The sequence below is a fragment of the Trachemys scripta genome, chromosome 4 (assembly GCF_013100865.1).
Source record: "Trachemys scripta elegans isolate TJP31775 chromosome 4, CAS_Tse_1.0, whole genome shotgun sequence".
Classification (NCBI taxonomy): Eukaryota; Metazoa; Chordata; order Testudines; family Emydidae; genus Trachemys; species Trachemys scripta.
The window spans coordinates 138949029-138963928 of NC_048301.1; the positions used below are offsets into that span (position 1 = coordinate 138949029).

The window sequence follows — 14900 nt, forward strand, 5'->3', positions numbered from 1 at the left end:
CCCACCAAAATGTACGGCCTGTATTGTCCAGCCTTCTCCTGGACCGTCCTGATATAATATATCTTGATCCCCTTACAGGGGCAATGGACCTAACAGTTTCCCACCCCAAATGGAGATATCCACACGGTTCACAATACTGGATTCGTTTCAATTAAAGAAGAAAACAAATGTATTTAATCACAAAGGTAGATTTCGAGTGAGTACAAGTGATGAGGCATCAAAGTCAGAAATGGCTGCAAGAAAGAAAAACACTTCCTAGTACTAAACTGAACAAATTAGACTTGGGGAAAAGTGAAGTCCCTTAGCACAGGTTTCCAGTAGCATTACTGACCAAATTTTCAGGTCAGGATCAGTTCCTGAGGTCCAAGAGCTGCTTTTCTTTTCTTTTTTTGGCCTCTTAGGTGATAACTAGAGATAAACAGGGAGAAATAAATAGAGGTGTTTTTGCCCTTCTCTTTTATAGTTCAATCTCCCTTTGAAATGCATTTTTCTCAAAGCGACCCCTAGATAAACTTCTCAGCTGAGTGGGGAGACATGAACTTTGGTGGCAAAGAGGTTTCATGCTGTTGTTTTCTAAAATGCAGGTCTGTTGGTTCCTGATTGCCTTCCTTGCCAAAGAATGGCTACTTGATAGGTGATGGCCCATCAGCTTTGAGGACACCTTGGCTAGAAGCGTTAACTTCTTTGGTTGAGAAACAGTTTTATCCACTCCCCAGATCTGTCTGGTAAACACACTTCAGTTGCGATTTCAGCTTAGACATAGTAGCTGACAGGTATTTTGAAATAAATCACCAAAATAATTGAAACTAACGTGATTATATTGTGTTATGTTGACAAATAAAATATGCAGAATTTTAAAATATGGTTTGCAGAATGTTTCTTTTTTTAGCACAGAATTCCCCAAGGAGTAATGCAAAAGCCTGAGTAGGCTGTGACCATCTGCTCTAAAATCCCCCCACCTGTCTGCTCTTCCCCACACTGCTCAGCCAAGTCCCCCTTCCCTGCCCCACAGTCTCTGCTGGGCATCATGGGGGACAGGACCACTCCCTGGCCTGAGTCTGCTGGCACTGTGCCAGATCCACTTGCTGCCAGAAGCCCCGCAGACCCTGGCGGTGGCAGAGGGGCGTTGGTGAGCCAACTGGTGCCAGGGGAGGTTGCCCAATTGAGCAAAGCGTTTGCCAATCAGCACAGCTGTACAGCCGCTCCCTGCTGTGAATGCGCTGGTGTAGTCTCAGGAGTAAGCTCTGTGCAAGCTCTTGCCGCAGTCAGTGCATTGAAATGGCCGGCCACGGTGTGCATGCGCTGATGAGGCATCAGTGCTGCTGAAGCTCTTGCCGCAATCATGACAGCTGTATGGCCGCTCCCTGGTGTGCGCACACTGGTGTGCTCTCAGGTATGAGATTATGCACTGGTGCTGGGTCAGCTTGTTGGCATTGCTGACCCTCTTACCATAGTATGCACAGCGGCGCGGCCGCTCCCCGGTGTGCGTATGTGTTGGTGGTTTGTCAGCGTACTGGCATTGCTGAAGCTCTTGCCGCAATCGTCACAGCGATGCGGCCGCTCCCGTGTGCGTGCGCTGGTGTTTTCTCAGGTGTCCGATCTGTGAAAAGTCCTTTCCGCAGTCAGCACAGCGGTACGGCCGCTCCCCGGTGTGCGTGCGCTGGTGTATTCTCAGGCTTGAGCTCTCTGCAAAGCTCTTGCCGCAGTTGGTGCAGCAATACGGCCGCTCCCCAGTATGCACGCGCTGGTGTATTCTCAGCTTTGAGTTCTCTGCAAAGCTCTTCCCACAGCTGATGCAGCGGTATGGCCGCTCCCCGCTGTGCGTGCGCTGGTGTATTCTCAGGTGTGCGATCTGTGCAAAGCCCTTGTCGCAGTCAGCACAGCGGTACGGCCGCTCCCCGGTGTGCGTGCGCTGGTGTATTCTCAGATATGCAATCTGTGCAAAATCCTTGCCGCACTCAGCGCAGTGGTGTGGGAGCTCCCCAGTGTGCGTGCGTTGGTGTCTTCTCAGGTGTGCGATCTGTGCAAAGCTCTTGTCACAGTCAGCACAGCGGTACGGGCGCTCCCCATTGTGCGTGCGCTGGTGTATTCTCAGGTGTGCAATCTCTGCAAAGTCCTTGCCGCAGTCAGTGCAGTGGTACGGCCGCTCCCTGGTGTGCGTGCGCTGGTGTGTTCTCAGGCTTGAGCTGTGCGCAAATCTCTTGCCACAGTGGGGGCAGCAGCGCGGCCGCTCTCCAGTGTGCGTGCGCTGGTGTATTCTCAGATATGCAATCTGTGCAAAACCCTTGTCACAGTCAGAGCAACGGTACGGCCGCTCCCCGGTGTGCGTGCGCTGGTGTATTCTCAGCTTTGAGCTCTCTGCAAAGCCCTTATCACAGTCAGAGCAACGGTATGGCTGCTCCCTGGCATGTGTGCGCTGGTGCTGGTTCAGCGCGGAGGGGTTGCTGAACCTCTTGTCGCAGTCAATGCAGTGTTGGGGACACCGGCCCATGGGGAGTCTCTGTTGTGTAGCCAGATCCGGTCTCTGGCTGAGTTTACCCCGGGGAGGGACTGCGTCCTGTGCATGGATCCCTCTGTGGGCCGTGGGATCCTGCGTTCCTGCTGCGCTTTCCTCACATTCAGCCTGTGCCCTCTTTCCTCCCGAGATCTCCTGCCCTGCTGGAGAGAGTAGAGGTAATCCCGGTGTTAAACTACACCTTCAACAAAGATGGAAAAATGTCACGGATGGAGCGATTTCCCCATTTCTTCGTGATTGTTTTTTGGATGGGTGCCTCACCCTGCAATGGCAGCTCCTGTCCCACAGGGCTGGACCCAACGCCTTGCTCTGGGCATTGAGACCTGGCCTGCGAGGTTTCAGTGCCACTCAGATTTTCCCCTGCCCATGGTCATGATGGTGGGGGAGGTGGGACAAACTTCAGTGAATGGCATTGCCACCCAGATCCACTCTAGCCCACCCCAACCCCTCTGCACCAGGCTGGGGTTAGGGTTGCAGCACTAGGGGAAAGGTGCTTCTTTGGGTGGCTAGTGCCTCTTGAGCAGGGCGAGGAGGAGGGCAGTTTTTATTAAAAATCATGGAGCCATCACAGTAAATTTAAGGACCTGTGACGTTTACTACACTTATATAACTGCTCTGTAATTTCTGATACAAAATGCCGCGACAAATCTGCAGCTAGACTCAGGGTGGTTTTACCCAATGTTGTTTGTGCAGCACCTGGCGCCTGCTCCCATGGGTCTCGTTTTATGCTTAAATTGTAGCCTGCCCAGGATACAGGCAGCGCTTGGCACAACAGGGCCCTGGTTTTGTTTTCAAAGTGATTTTGTTTTTATTTCAAATCAGAGGGGTTTATTTACACGGGGTTTCAATCAGAGGGGTTTATTTACAGTTTTCACCAAAAAGATAGCAGTGATTGGTCAACTAACATAGTGAACATCAGTGTCAATGGGGTAGGATCTGAGCCTAAAATAGGAAAAGAAATAGTTATGAATTATTTAGACAAGTTAGATGTCTTCAAGTCGGCAGGGCCTGATGAAATACATCCTAGAATACATAAGGATCTGGCTGAAGAGATCTCTGAGCCATCAGTGATTATCTCTGAGAACTTGTGGAGGATGGTAGAGACACCCAAGGACTGGGTAAATATAGTACCTAGCTATAGACAGGGGAATAAGGACAACTCAGGGAATTATAGACTAGATAGCTTAACTTCAGTACCTGGAAAGATAATGGATCAATAATTAAACATTCTATTTGTGACCACCTAGAAGGAAATAAAGTAATAACTAACAGTCAGCATGGATTTGCCAATAACAAATTATGTCAAATCAACCTAATATCCCACTTTGACGGGTAACAAGCCTTGTGATAGGGCAGAAGCAGTAGATGTCACATATCTTGACTTTAGTAAAGCTTTTGATACTGTCTTACATGACCTTCTCATAAATAAACTAGAGAAATATAGGCTAGGCAAAGCTACTATTGTTGGGAGATATTCACACACACACACACACACACACACACACACAATGTTATAGGCTTGTGACGAACTGGGGATTTGCCCTTGTTATGTTGTATGTGAGTCTTACTGTTGAGCCTATGTGAGTTTTACTGTTTTGCATGAATGTGTGCCTCAGTTTCCCTGTGTACTGCACCAATATCTCAGTAGTGGGAATAGGGTGTGTGACTTTGGCTGAGACCTCTGGGGCAGGTGAGGCTGCTCCAGCTATCTGCATGTATGCTATAACCGGTGCCCTTTGTAACCTGAGACCCAGGAGGGGGATGCAGCCAGGTGATGACCAGGTGACGCTCTGGAGACAAGGACAAGGAGCAGCAGCAACAGGGGGGTGTCAGAGGTCCAGTTGCTGGGAGTCTGCTTGGGGGGACTGGAATAGGGGGAGTCCAGGACTTCTGGCCCAGGACTACCAAAGATGGACTTGGCTGAAAGTCACTGATTTCTGTGCTAACAAGTTCTGTCCTACGCTGTGTTCCTGTTGACTAATAAACTTTCTGTTTTTCCGGTTGGCTGAGAGTCACATCTGACTCCGGAGTTGGGGTGCAGGGCCCTCTGGCTTCCCCAGGAGCCCCACCCGGGCAGACTCGCTGTGGGAAGGGCACGGTGTGGAAGAGGATGATGAATGCTCTGAGGTCAGACCCAGGAAGGTCGAAGCTGTCTAAGGAGAGATATTAAGGAGTGCTGGATTTCGAGATGGGGTCTTACAGTTTTGGGGGAGTCCTTATTTAAATTGAATAAGGGTGACTCCTTATTTGTGGAATTTGTGAAGAAAAAAACATGTGGGAGATCCCACATGGAGAACTCATTACAGTAAGTGTGAGTGAGTGAAAGCGCGTGGGGAGATGCATTGAGGTGTTATTGTAACGAGGTTCAAAACACTGTTTAAGAAGAAAAGTAAAGGGATGGAGGGTGCAGTGGAGCCCAGTCTAACGACAGATACCTTAGAACAGGGGTCGGCAACCTATAGCACGTGAGCCGATTTTGAGTAGCACGCAGTTCCCTGCCGCGGTCCCGGCCCCCAGCCCCGCTCAACCCCCCCGCTCACCGCTCTCCCCTGCGGGGGCAGGAGACAGAAGCTTGGTTCTGCAGCAGCCAAGCTTCTTCCCCCCCCCGCTTCTTTCCTGCCCCTCCTCCTCTCCGTCCCTGGCCAATCAGCTGATGGCCCTAGAGAGGGCTGGGGGAAGAGCGGCAGCGTGCACACAGCTCTGTAGAGGACGCAGAGAGAGGTAGGGACGGAGCCTGGGGAAAGGGGGTGGAACAGGGCATATCCCTTCCAGCCCCCTGCCTTGAGCCGCCCAGGGCAGGGGGCTGGGAGCACCCCTATGAGCCGAGCACCCCAGCCTTCTGCCCTGTACCCCCCATTCCCCAGCCATCTGCCCTGCACCCCCACACCCCAACACACCCCCACCCCTCTGCCCTGCACCCCCACCCCTCTGCCCTGAACCCCCCCACTCAGCCTTCTGCCCTGCACTCCCACACACCCCCAGCCTTCTGCCCTGAACCCCCTCCCCCAGCCCTCTGCCCTGCCCCCCGCAACCCCCCCCCCCCAGGTCTGGGGTCCCAGCCGCAGGCCCTGATCAGCCCTCTGCCGGCCTAGGTGAACAGTATCCCAGGCTGGCAGTGAGCTGAGCAGGCTGGTGGTGTAAGATCAGCATTTTAATTTAATTTTAAATGACGCTTCTTAAACATTTTGAAAACCTTGTTTACTTTACATACAATAGTTTAGTTATACAATATAGACTTATAGAAAGAGACCTTCTAAAAACGTTAAAATGTATTACCGGCACGCGAAACCTTAAATTAGAGTGAATAAATGAAGACTCGGCACACCCCTTCTGAAAGGTTACCGACCCCTGCCTGAGAAAATATGTTTGAGAAATATGTACAGCTGTACAAGCCTAATGCCAGTAAAACGGCCGTAGCGTGGCTGTTGTGGCAAGCTATTGAAAAGGCAATTGCATGTAAGGGGCAATCTTGCGGAGTTACAAATATTGCAAGAGAATTCTAAAACTTGCCAGGAAAATTTGGAGTGGGAAGTGAGGCAGGCACAGATCATGCAAACTCAGTTAGAACAAATGGGGAAACAAAATAGGGAATTGGAAAAGAGAAGGGTGGATTGGGAAAAGATTAAGGCAGACAAAGATACATTAGACCATCAAGCGGTAGGGATGAAATTATTAATTTGAGACCCAGAAAGGAGCAGACGTGACTCGGAATATCGCCTGGAGGTATTTGAGATCGAGGGGAGTTGATATGGATAAGCGGAATGGGAGACGCACTGATGAATTGATCAAAGCAATGCAAAGAATGGAAGAGGAAATGTCTAAGGAGCAGAAGAGAGTTGCAGCCGTGCAAGCTGAGGGTTCAGGGAAACCCGCTCTATAGGGAGGCCCTGATGACAAGTAGCCCCCACAGGAAATGGGTCCCCAGGAGTGGGAGACGGTAACTAGATTAAGATGGGATTCAAACGGGAGGCCAAGGACAACGGTCACTGTGGGAGATAATGGACCCGAAGATCCCTATTGGATAGTGGGACTGGTGTAATTAGAAGTTGTGATTTGACTCAATAGGTGTCAGAGATTATTAGAGCAGCCTCCTTTATTGGGGAAGGGTGACAGGAAAAATGTATCATTCAGTAGAAATAGCTACACAGAGAGAGAGTGGGGGATGTTTGTTGTAAAGAACAAATGCTTCAGATCGATCAGGCGGCTAAGCCAGTAATATTGGGGACTCCGTTTCTGAAGAGGAATCGGTTGGTTTTGGATTTAACGAATGCAGTTCTGTGGCGTGTGCCCGGCTGGACGGAAAGCGTCCTGACAGCCGGGTACATGCCAAGAACATGTGCTGCAGAAGCAGGGGAGGAGATTATGTTGGATCAACAGGATGTGGGGAAAGGAGTTCCCCAGTGTAGGGATTAAGAATAAAGCGGAATGTGGTCAAATCGAAGCCTGTGTTAAAATTGTGGGGGACAAAGTGCCACCGCAGAGACAATAGAAATCTCCTGTGCCAGCAGAGGCAGGAATTGAGAAAACAATTGAATCATTAGAACAACAGGGAGTGATTGAAAAGGGGAATGCCGCATACAATGGCCCAATTTGGCCCATATTAAAAGCCTCAGGAGACTGGAGACTGACAGTGGATTTTAGACAAATTAATAAAGCTGCCCCCCCCATGGCACCAATAGTAGCAGATCTACTTCAAGTGATGGCAAGAATACAGGGGGCCCCTACATGGTTCTCGATCATAGATTTGGCAAACTGTTTTTTCGCCATCCCATTGCATCCCGATTCTTGGGCCCGCTTTGCGTTGACTTTTAAGGGACAACAGTACTTGTTTAAAAGAATTCCCCAGGGCCTACATTGCGGTCCGGCTATTGCGCCCCAACATGTGGTGCAAATACTGGATCAATTATCCAAAGAGGATCGGGAGAATGTCAATATGTAGATGACATATTAGTGTGGGGGGGGGACATTGAGGAGGAGGGGGCTCAGTGGACTAAAAAAGTGTTGAGACTCATCCAGGAAACTGGTTTCAAGGCTAATAAAGAGAAAGCCCAACTAGTGCAGAGGAGAGTGAATTATTTGGGGGTGACCCTCGGGGAACAAGGAATTCAGGTAGATCAACCAAAGGTGAAATCAGCAATGAATTTACCAAGGCCAGAGGATTCTCATGCGTTGACGTGATGTTAGGAGGGTTTAACTATTTAAGGAAACACATCTGGAATGTTGCCGTTATAATTGTACCCTTGTGGCGTTTACTAAAAAAGAAAGGAGAATGGGAGTGGGGGCCTGAACAAGAAAAAGCTTTGTCATTTAAAACAAGCATTGAAATTCCCAGAGATAAACAAGCTGTTTGTGATTAAGTTGGCAGCAACCCAGCAAAGTCTAGCATCAGTACTAATGTAGGAAATTGACAGGAAGTGAAAACCGGTAGCATACGAGTCTAGAAGGTTAACTCCTACGAAGCAGCAGTTTGGGATCTGTGAAAGAGCATGTTTAGCTGCTGTGTGGGCCAGTGAAGCTTTTGCTTTGACTACTGGCACAGCCCCTGTTATCATACAAACACCTCACTCTCCCCTGAAGTATATTTTATTAGGGAAACTGCAGGAGAAAGGAGTATCGAATGCCAGGATGGCCCAATGGACCTTGATGTTAACTAGCAGAGATGTTACTTATGAGAATAACAAACAAGCAATGATGTTACCCTTATGCCCTCCTGACGGAAGGAGAGGAGCAGGAATGCCCACTTCCAGACTGAAGTTAGTTGAAGACACACCCCTGGTAGATGAAGTGTTAAGCCTCGGAGAAGAAGAGTTTTGGTTTACAGATGGTAGTTCATCCTATGAAAACTCTAAGAAATATACGGGATACGTGGCTGTACAAATTGATGGGGAAACTATTTCTGGTTCTATGAGTAGGACTTCAGCTCAGGGGGCAGAGGTCAGAGCTCTTAGTGATCTGCTTAAACAGAAAAATAACGTTGCAGGCTGTCATGTCTATATGGATTCAGACTTTGTGGGACAAGGACTGGGATCCTGGATTGGGATTCGGAAAAAGAATCCTTGGGAAACAGCCGAGGGGAAAAATTTGGTCCAAAAGGAGGATTGAAAATCTCTCTATGATTGGTTGAAAAAAAACACCCAGGAAAATTAAGAGTAAGGCATATTAAAGGTCATCAAAAGCGAGAAGGAAATGAAAAAAAAATAAAAAATTAGCAGCAAAGGAACCTCTGGGAGTTCTGGTAGTTACTAGAGCTCCAGCCATAAAACAGGAGGTTAAACCTGAGGAAAGATGGGGAAACGGGAATATACAAGGGGGCTGTGCAGTGAATAAAAAACAAAAACAAAAACAGGAGAGGTAAGGTGGGTACCTGACAAACTTCAAAGAGAAGAGATTATTAACCTGTGTCACTCTATGGTGCATCAAGGAATAGAGAATACTCTCTTTAAGGTAAAATACATTGGAATATGGCCTCAGGTGTGAAAGGACGTAGAAATTTTTGTTAAAAACTGCATAAGGTGTGCACCACTGAATACACCACTGAATTCAAGACCCTTGTTGCACCAAAGAATTGTGGGGCCATGGAGTAGAATACAGGTTGATTATATTGATAAATTGCTTAAGACCCAAAGGGGGAATCAGTATTTATTAGTGATAGTAGATTCCTTTTCTGGATGGGTGGAGGCGATTCACACCAGAAATCATACTGCAGAGACCACTGCCAAAAAGTTGTGGGAAGTAATGTTTAGTAGATATGAAAAATTATGTGGGGGACGTCTACGTTGAATATTAGGAAACACTGTTTCACTAGGAGGGTGGTGAAGCACTGGAATGGGTTACCTAGGGAGGTGGTGGAATCTCCATCCGTAGAGGTTTTTATGGCCCGGCTTGACAAAGCCCTGGCTGGGATGATTTAGTTGGTGTTGGTCCTGCTTTGAGCAAGGGATTGGACTAGATAACCTCCTGAGGTCTCTTCCAACCCTAATTTTCTATGATTCTATGAACTCCAAAAGTAATTTATTCTGATAATGGGCCACATTTTGTAGGAGGAGTAATTAAAAGTTTATTAAAAGCTTTAGGAATAAAGCAACAACTACATATCCCCTATCATCCTCAATCGTCAGGAACAGTAGAAAGGATGAATCAAACTATTAAACAAGCTTTATGCAAAGTAGTGCAAGAAACTGGCAAAGATTGGGACGATAAATTGCCAGTGGTGTTGGCGGCCATCCGAAGTAGTGATCTATTGGGTACTGGCTACCAGGCTTATCAAATTCTCTTTGGAAGGCCTATGAGATTGTGGAGCCCTTTATTGTACCCGGAAGAAGAAGAGGAGATATCAGTTACTCAATGGGTAAGGGTGTTACCAACAGAACCTAAGAAAATGGAATTTAAACTGACTGACACCACTGAAAAAGCAAGAGACTATGTGGATTCTCGTGTGGCTAGGACAGTAGATTATGGAAAATCGGAGATAGAGTAACGTATTTGAAATTAACATAGAAAAATCATTTCCTGGAGTCTAGATGGGTTGGACCATTTTCCATCATGAATAAAATTTCACCTACTGTAGTGCAGATTAACAAGGGGAAAAGGGAAAGTGGGTCCACACATCACAATTAAATTTATGGCCTAAAGATTAAATAACGTTCCTTTCTTTTTCTTTTAGTTTATCTTACAGAGGGAAAGGAATGCCCAATCGCACCGGAGATTATCCTGTACGGACCTTGGATTTGAGCGTGGCTACGGTGCTACAATTTTTATAATTGGTTTATTGTTTATGCTTGCTTTGCATTTTGTCTTAGTAGAAGAATTGTGTTGTGTGTGTTATATTTTAGGAAGAAAAAAAATAATACCAGAGCTCGAGCGAAGATAGAAGAGGTTAGTGTAAGTATTTAGAATAATACGACCAGAAGCATTGGATATTATTCCTATGGAATAATGGCCATGACTTCAATTTTGAATGATGAGGATCCTCAATAAGGGTGAAAATATGGTTTTTGGCTTTTAAGTTTTTTGAATATTTGAGGAAATTTAGGGGTACATGGATATACATATGGGAACACCTTTAGGATGGAGGTATGGATAGAAGGGAAAAATACCTTAGACTATTCGTGGGATAGAATGGGAAAAACAGGACCAAACAAAACCAGATGTAAAGAAAAACCCTTTTGAGGTAAAATGTGAAATATGGTGGGTAGATGGCAAAAATGTGACAGGGGAATATCTAAGGCCAAAAGATTTGACATTGAGACGTTGCAAGGGAAAATATCAGCTTTGGGTAAGATTTTGGGATACAGACACGTGACAAAATTTTGGTGCATTATCAGAACAAGGAATAAGAAGTGTGGAACTCCAACTGAAACAAGCCCAACCCTTTAAAACATCTCTAAATGTAAATCTATTTGGTGTGTCTGAGATTGACAATAAAACTAACAATACGATGTGTACAGATGCAAACCTATGGGATACAACACATAGAGAGAATGGTTAATCTGTTAAGTAATGGACCATGGCCTTTTGAATGGTTCAAAGATCCTCATATATGGAATCAACGAATTGCAAGATGAAAGAAATATATAGAGTTTAATTGGGACAAAGCCACTCTGAGGGTGGAGTGGAAAGGCAGAATGCTGTTACACAACACAGGGAAGCAAAAAATATAAATAAATAAAAAAGCAGCAACGGCCTGGGTGTTGCCAAAAATTATTAATGAAGAGTTATAGAAATAAGTGGGACACACTTGATTGAAGAAGAAAGGGATTATAAATTAGTAGAATTGATGAAACATTGTGAAGAGTGGGGATGAAGTAAGTGGTTGTGCCCACAACTAACTTGGTCCCTAGAGGGATGTCATTTGAACCATTCAAGCAGACAATGTACCATGCAATATTTAGCCTCTCATGGCACAAGAGTGTTTGATTTAGTTAACGGGTGTATTTGTGTGGTAGCCACTGAAAAACATGTATTTTGGGGAAGTATGACAGAAAAAGGCCCAATTGAGTCATGTAAATGTAATGTAACAGAGGTCATTATTAATAGAATTATTTACCGAGGTCCTCTATTTTTAAAAAAGGAAATTGTTTGGGAACCAAAAGATGTGGACTGGTCTTTGGATTTGGGGATACATTGGGAACAATGGGAAAAATTTATTGATGAAGGTGAAAAAAAATCAGGCAATATGCAATAGATATATCTAAGTCTGCTCAGCTGGGAAAAATAAACATTTTGATCCACAATGGTCAAATATTAAAACTGGGGAAAGAAGGAGAAGAATTGGCAATTTCTCATTGGTATGATATTTTCAAAGGATGGTCTCCCAGTGTCACAGCTCTTCTAAATTTAATGCTACATCCTATTGTGATATTATTTGCATTAATTATTTTGTTAACCTTTATTACGCTATGTTTATACTGCCGAATAAGAAAGCGACAAGCAGTTTTGGAGCAAGTGATGTATATAATTGAATTGCTTGCAAAATTATAAAGTGATACAATAATTAATGGCATTAATCATGTATCAAGAGGGGGGAATGTCGGGATTGATATATATACATATATATATAAAAAATACACACACATATACACACACACACATATTGTGATTCATCTATAACGTATTACATGGATATGTCATTGAGGCCTGGTATGAGTGACGCATGCTTGACATGAATACGTGCGTTGCAACTTGGCAACCGAAGCAAGAACATACAGTCAAGGACGATTAGAACTATCTGTGCAAAAACAATCTTGTTTTGTTCAGAGAAAAATATGGAAAATGAACAGAAAAGGAAACAACACCAGCTGGACTGACATAAAATTGTATAAGAATTGGAGGAAATGGCACGCCTTGGATCATGGCAGCTCGCCCAGGATTGTCTCTTTGGAATTGTGTGGGTAGAAGGCCTAGTAAACAAAGGCAAAGAACCGAGGACGTGACAGAATGGACTATAAATGTTCGCCTATGACTTCTGCAAATTGGAGTTGTTTACTGATCCAGAGCTCCGTGTGGGTATAGATGTGGTTTTCGCTGACTCCCCGCATCTTATGATCGGAAGGAATCTCAACTGGCCATCAGGCCCATTCTGACCTTTGGACTCTGGGATAGTATGTTTGGGGTATGAATGTGGACCGAGTAAGGTTTGTTTCGTAATCAATAAAGACCATTTAGAGTATTATATACCAACACTTTGTCCGGTACCTGCCTGCTCCCCATCCCATAGGGAGACCTCTACTGAGGGTGTAACACTCCTAGTGATGGAGAATCCATGGTGTCCTGAGGGGAGCTCTCCCAGTGGTTCATTCCTACCAAGATAAACACTGGCCCCTAATTCCCAGCCTCAATTAGTCTCCCTTCTGCTCCCAGCCAGTGGATCTCGCTCTGCCTTTGTCTTCTACATCAAGGAGCCCTTCACTAGCAGGTGTGTAAATCAGAAGGGATCAGATTATTATAACTCACCTGAGGAGCGGCTCTCAGGCCCGGAGCTTTCCCTGGAGCTCTCAGCATCCCTGATCCAGAGCTCGGCCTCCCCTACCTCGATCCGGTGGATTAAGTCCGGTTTAGAACCTGAATAACCTGTGGGGGGGGGGGGGGAGAAGTTTTATTACTAAAGTTTTGGCTGCAGGGGCTCAATTATATGTTGGTGCAGCCCAGCACAACAGGGCCTCGACCTCGGTCAGGGTGTGTCTGTGCAGCACCTGGCACGACGGGACACTGATCTCGGTCACTGCTTCGGAGGAAAGTGCAGGAGATCCCAAGCAGGAGAATAATGAAATAAACCTTCCTTAGAGGAGATTTCTTCTGGTCTCCCACCAGGCAAGTTCAGTTCATGCTCTGAAGCAGCAACGTCTATGACCCGTCTCAATTTGCAGTGGGGGCTGAGTTTTAAATCCTTACTAGGGGAACTCTAGAATGGACGTTCCATAGAAATATCCCATTCTGCTAATATCTTGGCCTCTATGCTATCTTGTGGCACTACGTTCCATAGGACAACTGTGTGACACCAATTTTCTTTCATGAGTTGAAACACCATTGAACCCCCATTACTCTCAGATTAAGAGACAGGGTGAGTAGAAAGTCCTCAACCACCTTCTCTCTGGTCATTCACTTACCCAACTGTCCCCCCGAAAATTTACCATGGGGGAAGATTTTGGAAGAAGGGAACTTTGCTCCTTTGCCATCTTATAGCTGTTGAAAACAGTTTGCAGTATGTCATTAAGGCATCGGCCACAACGTGTCTTGGCAGGTGGCACCATTCAGAGCTACCAGTTCTTGCAGGTAGGGTGCAAGCATTGTTCAAGTGTACGGTTGTTAAATGTACTATGTTCATTCTTTTGGGGGAGGTGGGGGGCTGTTGCAGCAGCAGCATTTCCCTGCCTTATTCGTCTAACTAGAGTCAGTTCTTGAGGCACAGTTGTTACTCATGTAACTGTTTGCTACCACCTCTGTGCCAGGACGGAGGTAGGTAATGCAAAATAAACAAGTTACACTGAGATTAGCCCCAGACTTTGTAGCCCTGATTTCTGCTCCTACAGGAAGCCAGCCTGAAAGGGGCTGACATTTGCCACCGCTCAGCCCAGAGCTGCACATGGCAGCTGAGGTATGGAGGGACCCCAGACATTTCACAGCTGTTAAAATGAAGCGCAATTGGTCCTTACCCAGGGAAACGAGGGCCCAGTAATTCCTCAGCATCTGGTCCCGGTACAGATGTTTCTCTCGCTGGGATAGGAGCTCCCACTCCTCCCGGGTGAAATACAGAGCGACGTCCCCAAACACCACCTGGAGCTGCTGGCACAAGCGTTACACACTCAGCACCTTCCGCTCCAGCCCCCAGCCCGGAGTCTCAGCAGGGGACGCGGTTTCTAGGGGAGCGACTCCCAGGGACCCCCGGCCCAGCCGCTGTGACCCAGGGAGATCCCGCTCTCGGCTTTGTGGGCAGGTCTCGGGGCCCCAAAGCCGCTCCCCGGCCCCAGCGCTCCGGCTGCTCCAGCCCCTGCGCCCCCGGGCTGCGCTGGTGCGAAGCGGGACCCCGGGCCCTGCCTGGCCGCACCGCGCTGAGCCGCTCCCTGCCCCGGGGCAGCGCCACCCCCGGGAGCTGCTGCAGCCCCCAGCCCCGGGGTCACTAGCGCGGGAGGGACCCGGGTCCCGGCCCCCCTCGGCCCCCAGCCGGGACCAGCCAGTGCCCGGCCGGGGAGTCCCCGCCCCGCGTCCTACCTGCGCCGGCCCCGCTGCAGCCATCGCCGGGCTCGGCCCCGGCCGCTTCCTCCAGCCGGGCAGCGACTCCTCTGCCCGCTCCCCGGCCGGGGCTGCAGCTGGGGCACGCCCCGCGCACGGGCCGGGCTGGGACCCAGGGAGCCGGGCTGGCCCGGGCTGGCCCCGCCCCACTCGCTCC

At 47.5% G+C, this 14900-nt stretch overlaps 1 pseudogene; it reads right to left on the minus strand.

Annotated features, from left to right (window-relative positions):
• Nucleotides 1-151: 151 nt before the first annotated feature.
• Nucleotides 152-14877, minus strand: LOC117876255 (annotated as a pseudogene).
• Nucleotides 14878-14900: the final 23 nt, after the last annotated feature.